Source organism: Suncus etruscus, chromosome 8 (genome assembly GCF_024139225.1).
Source record: "Suncus etruscus isolate mSunEtr1 chromosome 8, mSunEtr1.pri.cur, whole genome shotgun sequence".
NCBI lineage: Eukaryota > Metazoa > Chordata > Mammalia > Eulipotyphla > Soricidae > Suncus > Suncus etruscus.
The window spans coordinates 95,082,777-95,093,700 of record NC_064855.1 but is presented as its reverse complement, the minus strand read 5'-3'; the positions used below and the strand labels follow the sequence as shown (position 1 = coordinate 95,093,700).

The window sequence follows — 10,924 nt, the reverse complement described above, 5'->3', positions numbered from 1 at the left end:
GTTTCTGATTACCCTTTGAATCTCTGTCATATCAGTAGTGATCTCTCCTTTTTCATTCCTGATACGAGTTATCAAGTTTCTCTCTCTCTCTTTCTTTGTTAGGTTTGCCAGTGGTCTATCAATCTTGTTTATTTTTTCAAAGAACCAACTTCTGCTTCGTTGATCTTTCGAATTGTTTTTTGAGTTTCCACTTCGTTGATTTCTGCTCTCAACTTGTTATTTTCCCTTCTGTCTTCCTATTCTTGGGTCCTTCTTGTTGAGCATTTTCTAGTTCCATTAGCTGTGTCATTAAGCTACTCAGGTAAGCTCCTTCTTCCTTCCTGATGTGTGCTTGCAAAGCTATAAATTTTCCTCTCAGTACTGCTTTTGCTGTGTCCCATAAGTTCTGAGAGTTTGTGTCTTTATTGTCATTTGTTTCCAGGAACCTTTTTATTTCCTCCTTGATTTCATCTCGGACCCACTGGTATTGAGCATGAGGCTGTTTAACTTCCAGGTGTTAAAGTGTTTTTCTGAGTCCCTTTGGAGTTCACAAATAATTTCAGAGCCTTGTGGTCAGGCGAAGGTAGTCTGCAAAATTTCTATCCTTGATCTTATGGAGGTATGTTTTATGTGCCAGCATGTAGTCTATCCTGGAGAATGTCCCATGTACATTGGAGAAGAATGTGTATCCAGGTTTCTGGGGATGGAGTGTCCTATATATAGTCCACTAGGCCTCTTTCTTCCATTTCTCTCCTCAGGTCTAGTATATTCTTGTTGGGTTTCAGTCTGGTTGACCTGTCCAGTGTTGACAAAGCCGTGTTAAGGTCCCCCACAATTATTGTGTTGTTGTTGATATTATTTTTCAGATTTGTCAACAGTTGTATTAATATATTTTGCTGGCCCCTCATTCGGTGCATATATGTTTAGGAGAGTGAATTCTTCCTGCTCTACGTACCCCTTGATTAATATAAAATGTCCGTCTTTGTCCCCTTACAACCTTCCTGTGTATAAAGTTTGCATTATCTGATATTAGTATGGCCACTCCCAGCTTTTTTATGGGTGTTGTTTGCTTGATAACTTTTCTCCAGCCTTTTATTTTGAGACTATGTTTGTTCTGACTATTCAGGTGCGTTTCTTGTAGGCAGCAGAAGGTTGGATTGAGTTTTTTGATCCATTTAGCCACTCTGTGTCTCTTAACTGGTGCATTTAGTCCATTGACGTGAGAGAAAGAATTGTCCTGGGATTTTTACCGCCATCTTTATTTCAAAATTTGGTGTGTCTTTTGGGTAGTCTTGTCTTAGATTAGGTCTTTCAGTTTTTCTCTTAAGACTGGTTTTGTGTCTGTGAAGTTTCTGAGCTGTTTTTTTGTCTGTGAGAAACCATGTATTCTTCCCATCAAACCGGAAAGTGAGGTTTTCTGGGTTATAGTATTCTGGGTGAAGCATTCATTTCATTCAGTCTTGTCACAATATCCCACCACTGCTTTCTGGCATTGAGCGTTTCTGGTGACAGGTCTGCTGGTAAATCTCAGGGAAGCTTGCTTGAACATGATTTCCCTTTTGATCTTGCTGTTTTTCAGAATTCTGTCTCTATCTGTGGGATTTGTCATTGTGACTAGGATGTGTCTTGGGGGTGGTTTTTCTGGGTCTCTTTTGGTTGGTACTCTTCGGGCATGCAAGATTTGATCACATATATTCTTTAGCTCTGGAAGTTTCTCTTTTAATGATGTTCTTAGACCATTGATTCTTCCTGGAAATTTTCTTCCTGGGTCTCTGGGACTCCAATAATTCTTAAGTTGTTTCTGTTGATCTTATCATAGACTTCTATTTTCGTCTGTTCCCATTCTTTGACTAATTTTTCCATTGTCTGCTCATTTGCTTTAAGTTTTTTTGTCCAATCTCTCCTGCTGTATGGAATTGTTATGTATCTCATCTTCCACAGCACCAAGTCTATTCTCAGCTTCTGATACCCTGTCCCAGAGCTTATCCATTTTGTCATTCACTTCGTTTACTGACTTTTTTCAGTCCTGTTAGTTGACGATGTTATTTCAGTTTGGAGTTTTTGTCATTTCTGCCTTCATATTTTCTTGGTTCTTATTAGTGTTCTGTTCAACTCGATCCATGGTTTCTTGAGTCTGTTGAGCACCTTCCATATTGCTAGTCCTAAAGTCCTTATCGGAGAGGTTGATTAGTTGTTCAGTCATTATCTGGTCCTCAGAATTGTCATCTTCATTCTCTATGTCTGATGCTGGCCTGCGTTGTTTCCCCATTGTCACACTTGTATTGTGGGTTTTTTCTACGTGTTGTGGTGGTATTCATTGTCTATATGATGTAGGCAGCACACTCCTCTGGCTCCTCCCTTTCTGGATGGGGCTGACTTGCCTCTAAGGGAGGGGAGTCCTCCGTGGATGAAGCCTCACACTGGTCAAATCTTAGGCCCGAGCATGCAACAGAGAAGGACAGTCCAGAGAGAAATGTTTGCTTCTGTGATATAGCGCCGTTCTTAGTGTGATTTTTCCTTCTTGTTGCAATGGAGTTCTTTCCTTAGAAGAGTGCACGGCCGCGTAGCGAAGCGGAGCCTCTTTTTGCCCCACTCGCAAGAGTTTCACGCAAGAGGACAGGTAGACAGACATAGACAGGTCACACTCACAGTCTTTCAACAAGCTGAGCCCCACTGGGCCGTGTACTTTCGCGGATTTTCCCCGCCTGGTGTCACACACAGGGAGCCAGCTTTTGCAAAGGATAGCCGTTTTTTATGCTCTGAAGTCCCTCCCTGAAAATGGCGTCTGGGCGAGCGAGTTTCTGGAGGCTCTTTTGCCCCACTCTCAAGAGTTTCACGCAAAGAGGACAGTAGACAGACATAGACAGGTCACACTCACAGTCTTTCACAGCTGAGCCCCACTGGCCGGTGTACTTTCGCGCGATTTTCCCCGCCTGGGTGTCACACACAGGGAGCCAGCTTTTGGCCTGGTGTTTGCCTTTCATGCAGAAGGTCATCGGTTCGAATTCCCGGCATCCCATATGGTCCCATGTGCCCTGCCAGGAGCAATTTCTGAGCATGGAGCCAGGAGTAACCCCTGAGCACTGCCGGGTGGGGACCCAAAAACCTCACAAAAAAAAAAAAAAAAAAAATAGAAAGTAGATTTGTGAGTAGGACTGAAACGTGACAAGAGGACAGTTAAAGTCATTAGGACAAAGTAACACAGAAGCTGGAAGAGCTAGGGTATAGTAACTTGGCAAGAAACATCTGTGGAATCAAGATAGTGAGTTGTACCCATCTCTCCCTGCTCCCTCTAAGTTTAAAATCTTTTCTAACAAAGGAAATGTCCCAAACAAATATGTTGATTTCTAACATATAAGCTATTTTAATCTTTCTAGTGACTTACCTTTTAATAAAATGTATTCTTTTAAAATAAAAAAACAAACAAAAAAAAGAACATAGATTATACCACACACTATTTGGGGGTATTAGAGATACAGATAGAAACAAGATTATTAAGGGATAAAGAACCAGACTGAAAAAACATATCAGATCAGAAAGCAACGAAATTGAAGTGAGTTAGTACATATGAATAGATTGATTAGGATGGAGAAAATATCATCGGGAATATGTTAGGAAACTTCTAAGAAGACGGAATAAAAATGTAAGTAACCTGGAGATCAAGACTCTGAAAAATAGTGAGAGCTTTTCAATCAGGTCATAAAGGGATGGGGCTTTTGGGTGGTTTGAGAAGCAGAAAATTTTAAGGAAGGCTTCCTTTGCTGTGTTCAGGGGGGTCACCAAGGGAATCACTCCTTGGCAAGGCTCAAGAGACCATGGAGGGTGCTGGGGATCCCACCTGGGTCAGGGTCAGCTGCATGCAATGCCTTATCTACTATTTTATCACTTACTAATTTTGGTCATTCCATATTTTGGGAATGGTGTAAAATTTTTAAGCTCTTTGCAGTTAAATAACCCAAACTGGAGGAGCATTCATATTAAATATAACTTTGTCCTTGTATCTATCTTCAACAAGATTTAAATAAACCAACTAGCTTTTCCTAAACTACTACATCAATGTCATTGTGTTTATATAAACCCACTAGTAAGTGGAGACATCAGTTCCTGAAAAATCTTGGAATACTGCCCCCCAGTCCATAGCATGGAAAGGCAAGTGGGAAATGCTACAGAAACATTCCAATCAATTTTGGTCATGGTCAAAACAAGCCATGTTTCTTCAACTATCTTCCAACAATATGTCCTTTATTTTTATTTACTACACCAGATATGTTTAAGCTTCTGGTGTTGCAATGCAACTGCCCCCAGAGAAACATTTCTGCTCCTCAATTACACTTTCAAGTTGCTAAAATTTGCCAGAATAAATATCCCAAATTTCTGATAACATGAGGACATTATGTACATCAAATGTTCTAGGTTACAGCAAGTCAAGCACTTAGAAATAGAAGTGGCTTTCAGACATCAAAGTAGTAACTGTAATCCTTACTGCATGTACTGAAAATAGTGCAGAGCCAGGAATCAGACAAATATAAGCCCTGAGAAATTCAGTGTGTGACGCTTAGATAAGAACAAAAAATTTAACCATCAGTGATAAAGGGAGAGTGAATATAAGTAAGGATATATATATATATATATATATATTATAGAAAAATAAAAAAAAGAAATAAAGGAGAAAAATTAAACCTGCAGTCTGGTCTATCATTGAATTTTTACTGAAAACTGAATGGATCAAATCAGGGGTTTCTGTTTGTGAAAGGTCTTTACTTCTTTCCCAACAGAGTAGAGAGAGCTGCTGAAAAAAATCGAAATTTCAGTTGTCTAGAGGTTTGCAGTAGTGGAAGTTGGGGATTTGGTACAAAAATGTTCATTTACACTTCCCAAAACTGGTCTGTTTCCTTCATGACTCTATGATGCCTAAGGAAAAATAAGAATTTTGGTACCTTGTGTCTGAGAAGTTTCTAAGAGCTGGCTGACAATCAAGCACTGTGTTTCATTATTTATCACTGTAGAGCATCCTGAATCACTGAGGTCTATAGCAGGATAATCTGAGGCCCCAGTTCAAAAGGAATATCATGAGGAGCCCATGGCTTGCTTTCAGAGTCACCCCACTATCCTACTTCATTGCTGAAAATGACTATAGAGGGTACCTCAAGGCGCCATAGAGTCATGAGGGGCTTCATCCAAATGCAATGGATCCAGCAATCCTGGACTCTATAGGGTGGGAAATACGTTAGTAAGAACGAACCTCAGTGCTTGAGAGTGCTCACAGATTTAAGGTCTAAGGCCCGAAGCAAATAGTCCACAGAAAACGAGGTCATTAAAGGGATCCTTAACCTTTTCACTGCTCTGCTAGCATTGGCCACACAGGCTTAAGTCAGCCAACTATCTGAGTTGCTCGAGGGTGGAATGGCTTGAGGGTGAAGTTGGCTCGAGGGTTTATAACGGTTCAAGGCTACTTTGGTTGGGAAGGCAGGTCAAGGAGGCAGGGGCAGAGGGGCCTTGGATATAGCATGGAGTTAGAGTGTTTGCATTGCAATGCAGAAAGAAGACAGTGGGTTTGAATCCGGAATTACATATGCTCCCCTGACCCTGTCAGGAGCGATTTCTGAGCATAGAGCCAGGAGTAACTTCTGAGCACTGCCGAGTGTGACCCAAAAAACAAAAACAAAACAAAACAAACAAAAAAAAAAAACGGGGGGAGGCAGACAGATCAAGAGCAGACATAGCCAAGGCAGGGGCACTAGGGAGATCTATCAGGATATCCTGCTGCCCAGAGAACTGCCCCAGCACCGACCAGGAGATCATCCCCTTATTAACTTGGGGGGATTTTAGAAGGTCGGAACCCCGGCAGTAGCACAGAGGCTGGGAACAAAGTTCACCAGGTAAGTCTCCACAGTGGGAGCTATCCATACGCAGCCCTGCCTTCCCACAGATGCCCAGACCAGCTCCCCATTTTGGAAGACTTCCTCAAAGAGCCATGTGAAGTGTTAGGGATCAAACCTGTATCAGCCACATGCAAGTGCCCCACCCATTCATGACCCTGGTCCAGCTGCAGCCCTGAGGTGAAGGTGCCTACCTGTCTGTGCAGGCCCATTGTCAGTCTGGCTTGCAGGTACGTACCAGGACAGCTACACAAATCCTCATGGTCACGTGGCACTGACTGCATATTTGCTGGGTGAGAATGGCCAAATGCCATTCAGAGGAAGATGTAACTCTAGAGCTCCACACATAAACAAAGCCTGCCACTCTTCCTTGTCCTCCACAGATGTTGCTCCCAGATCAGAAGTGAACAGTGAGGACATCGAAGTAGTCAGCAAGAGCTAGGACTTCAAACACCAGTGGTATCTATTTGGGTGGTCTTGTTCTAAAGAGTGGCATAGATGGCATTGGGCAGACCAGTGTCAATATCATGAAAAGCATTGGCAAGGAGTGCCAGAGGCAGCAAAAGGGCCAGTAGCACAGTAAATCTGAGTAGGCCATATCTATCAACATGAAGAGAATCAAATTAGATGGCCTTGGCAGACCCAGTGTCAATGTCATGAAAAACATTGGCAGAGGCAGGAACAGAGGTAGCAAATGGGTCAGCATCATGGTTGACCTAAGCAGGCCCATAACTATCGACAGAAAGAGAATCAAATTAGATTGCCTCAGTGGTTCTAGTGAATTCAGAGACATGGGGTGTCCCCCTTTGGACACAGCTCAAATGGCCTGGGAGGACATAGCAACTTGGGCTTGGGTAGCCTCAGATATATGCACTGACTGCATATTTGCTCCCTGGAAATAGCGAAATGCCATTTACGAGGAATGGGAAGACGCGATACCAGACCCCACTCATAAAAAAAAATGTCTGCCACTCTTCCCTGTCCTCCAAAGTTAAGGTCCCAGTATCAAAAGTGACAGAGAGGACATAAACAGGCAGCTTTAGCGGGACCATCAAAGGCAGTGCCAGAGGTTTGGTTGGCCTTGCTCTCCAGAGGATTAGATGGCCTGGCAAACCCAGTGTCAATGGAGTGAGAAGCATTGGCAGAAGCAGGTCTAGAGGTTGCAAGAGGGCCAGCAGCATGGTTCGTCACAGCTGACCCACAACTATCGACATATAGAGAATCACATTAGATGTCCCAGTGAATCCAGATGTATGAGTGTCCCCAGAGTGATCCTGCAGCTTCAATAGCCAGGGTAAACCCAACGACTTCTAAACTTGGGTAGCCTCAGAAATGCACTGATCCATGTTTGCTGCATAGATGGCCAAATTGATATTCAAAAGAACTAGATGAGACTAGAGATCCCCACAAGTAACCACAGCCTGCCCACCCTTCCTGTCCTCCACAGATGTTGGCCCTGGCATCCACAGGGATAGTGAAGACATCAAGCAGGCAGCAATAGTGGGGATTTAAAAGACAGTGGCAGTGGTTTGGGTGGCCTTGGTGTAAGGAGCAGCTTAAATGGCCTTGTGAGGCACAGTGGATTGGAGAAGCATCGGCACTGAAAGTGGAAGCATCAGTAGAGGCAGGGCTTAGAGTAGCAAAAGGGTCGCAGCTTGGTATCTCTCAGCTGGCCCCTACCTAGAGACATAAAGAAATGAAATGAGATGGCCTCAGCAGGTCCATGGGGTACCGTTGAGGAATCGAGCGCCGCTTCAATGCTCCATACAGTTATAGGTTCATGACTGTGCTTTGGCTTCTCTGGACCTTCTGAATTGCTCCTCCCCACTCTTGCCCACTTGCGACCAGCCCAGAAAGCCACAATTTAGGCAGTGGCTTGCTTCTTCCCCTACTTTCAGAAATGCTATGCACCTTCAAGAATGCTTGTGTTTTATCCTTATATCACAAGAGAGTCTTTCCAGACCCATAAGCCCTGGAACCCTCACAGCCCAGTAGCCCAGTTAGGCCAGGTAGGGTACACACTATGTGCACTGGATGGAGTAACCCCTAAGCCAGGAGAAAATCCCTAAGTGATACCGGGCATGGCACAAAAACGAAAAATTAGAGAAATGTTTCTATGATCCTGGGTCCATAGGTATACATACTTACAAGGACTAAATAGGCAAAGGAAAGTGATTCTTCGTGATTCAACTGAGCTTGTTCCGAACTGCATCCAGAACCTTAGACAAATGGGCTTGGTCTAGCCTCAGAACCTAGCTGGTTCCCCATGCAGGGTAAGTCTATGTGGTAGGGAAGAGTCGGGAAGGGGAGAAAATCCAGGGGAAAGTCTCAGTTAGGGGAAGAGGAGTGTCTGGGTCCAGAATGGACCAGCCAGTCCCATCGGGGAGTGGAGTGTTTTGCCTTGATGGTGCAGAGGAGAGGCCTGAGCTTTGCAGAACTACTAGATATATGAGAGGATGTGCAGCTATGAGCACATCATGGAAAGGATTCCTGGAATGCTTGCAACCCACTGGGCCAGGAAGTCACTCTCACTGTGCCTGCTCGGTGGAGCCAGAAGGTTACCTGATGGCAGAGCTGTGATGAGGGCAGAAGGAGCATGAGCGGACACTGCCATGGGTCTGCTGAGACATTAACCAGGACACTCGCACCCTCACCAGCCTCAGCCACACTGGTTCTGTGGCCCTGAGGTTTGACTCAGTTGCAGTCTGGTTTTTCTGGAGCTGCCTGGATTGAGGTCCACACTGCCTTAGGGGGTCCTTCAAACCCTTGATGAGCACATGATGAGCCTAAGAATGAGACATGCCCAGGGACTGGATGACCCAGTGGCAGTGTGTATTGCAGAAAGAGGACTCACCTATAACAGTGCAACCCGCTCACACACAGCATGTGCACTGATGGACAAGTCAGCCAGGAGACTGTCCAAACCCCAACATGGCCAGCCTCTCTGCATGCCAAGTGAAGTGCTTGCTGTGGCAATGTAATCATCAAGGTGTTAGTCCAGGCTAAATGTATCCCAGCCAGTGTTGCTTGTTGTCTTAAAATATTTCATTTTAAATGAAATTTACATAATTTTTATAATAATTTTTATTTTCACCTAAGTGGATTACATATCTTTCACAGTGATATTTTAGGTACATAGTGACACTGAAACAGGGGCATTCCCACCACCAATCTTATCTTCCCATCCACACCTGTTCCCAGCATGCCATCCTATATCCCCCTCCTTTGCCCCTGTTCCTTTCCTAAAGAGAACCTAAGTATGAAGGTATGATTTGTCATAGATTGAGGTGATGAGGAGGAAGAAGAGAAAGAAGAAGAAAGAGAAGGAAAGAAATAGGGAGAAGAGAGAAGAAAAGAGAAAGGAAATGATAATTTGCCCACACGTGTTTGATGAGTAGGTCCTAACTACATAAGTCTGTGGTTTTCAGTTAACTGTTTCATATGTTTCATAACATGGATCATATGGTTCTAATAGAGGATATAAACCAGAGTTAAAGTATATATTGGAGTGTTTCATCAAGATATTTTCATAGTGTGCTCGCTTCGGCAGCACATATACTAAAATTGGAACGATACAGAGAAGATTAGCATGGCCCCTGCGCAAGGATGACACGCAAATTCGTGAAGCGTTCCATATTTTTAAAAAAAAAAAAAAAAAAGATATTTTCATAGTAAAAACTAAATATGGTAGCTAGTATGACTGAGCTCCAAGGTGTCAAAATAGGTGTCCACCTTTGTATCCAAGAATTAGTTTGGACAGAGAAGCTGTGAGGTTATTTTATACCTAGTAAGATTAAGGCATTAAAATACATAGTTAAGAAATGCTGCCACTGGAGTCTGGCTTCCAATCAAATTCTTCACCTGTATCTGTGTATAAGCTCCCAAAGACATTATTATAGGCCTTTATAGTAAAAGCCTGATTACCTGTTCACTCTAAACCATGGTTTCCATTGTTGCTGGTTTCTTTATGGTATAAAGGATAGTTGAGATTTTGTGTTGTTCCATTTCCACTTGTTTTTAACACTACTCCCTAGTAAATGCTGATAACTACAGTGCTTGGATTTTCTACCTTATTAGACCTTTGTATTTGTTCTTGGAGTATTACATGTATATATGCTGTATATTCTAAGTACCTCAGAAAACTGCTACCATTCTCTATCCTTCATCTCTGGCTTACTTTATTTAATATATTTTGTAGATCCAATCCATGTTGCTGCAAAATGCATGGTTGTATTATTTTTGACTACTATGTAGTATTCCATTGTGTATAAATACCACATCTTCAGGATCCACACATCTATTGTTGGGCATTGAGGTTGGTTTCAAATCTTGGCTATTGTACTGAGTGCTGCAATAAATATTAGAGTACACATTTACTTTAGATGAATGTCCTTCCTACTTGGGGATAGATACCCAGGAGCACAATTGCTGGATCATATGGGAGCTGAATTCTGAGTTTACTGAGCACTCTCCACATTGTTTTCTATAGGGGTTGTAATCGGCAGCATTTCTACCAGCAGTGGATGAGAGTTTGTTTCTTACCACATACACCGCCAACAGAGAGAGAGAATGGTCACATTATTTTTGATGTGAGCCATCCTCACTAGTGTAAGGTGGTAACTCATTGCTGTCTTGATTTGAATTTCTCTAATAATGAGTGAAGGTTAGCATGATTTCATGTGTCTGTTGGCCATCTTTCGCTCCTCCTCAGAGAAGGATCTATTCATTTCTTCTCTCCATTTTTCTATGACTTTATTCGGTTTTTTTGAAGCTCACCTTTCTGAGTGCTTTGTATATACTAGATATCAACCCTTTATCTGACGTGTTGAGTGCAAAAAATTTTCTCCCATTCCTCTGTTTCCTAGTATTAATTAGGGTTTCTTTCACCATGGAGAAACTTTTTAGTTTGATGTAGTCCCATTTATTTAGGTTTGAATGCCAAAGCTCTTGCCATTGGCATTCTATTCTCAAAGACTTTTTTGATATATAAGTCTTGAAGTGTTCAATTTTTAATTTCTTACTGTAGTTACCCAGTTGCTCCAATGTCATTTGTTGAAGAGACTGTC

General features: G+C 42.7%; 1 non-coding gene across 1 annotated transcript; it reads left to right on the top strand.

Annotated features, from left to right (window-relative positions):
* Positions 1-9,392: 9,392 nt before the first annotated feature.
* LOC126016863 (U6 spliceosomal RNA) lies at positions 9,393-9,499 on the top strand. Its single transcript, XR_007498549.1, has one exon. It is a non-coding gene; the product is annotated as a U6 spliceosomal RNA (small nuclear RNA).
* The last annotated feature ends 1,425 nt before the right edge of the window (positions 9,500-10,924 follow it).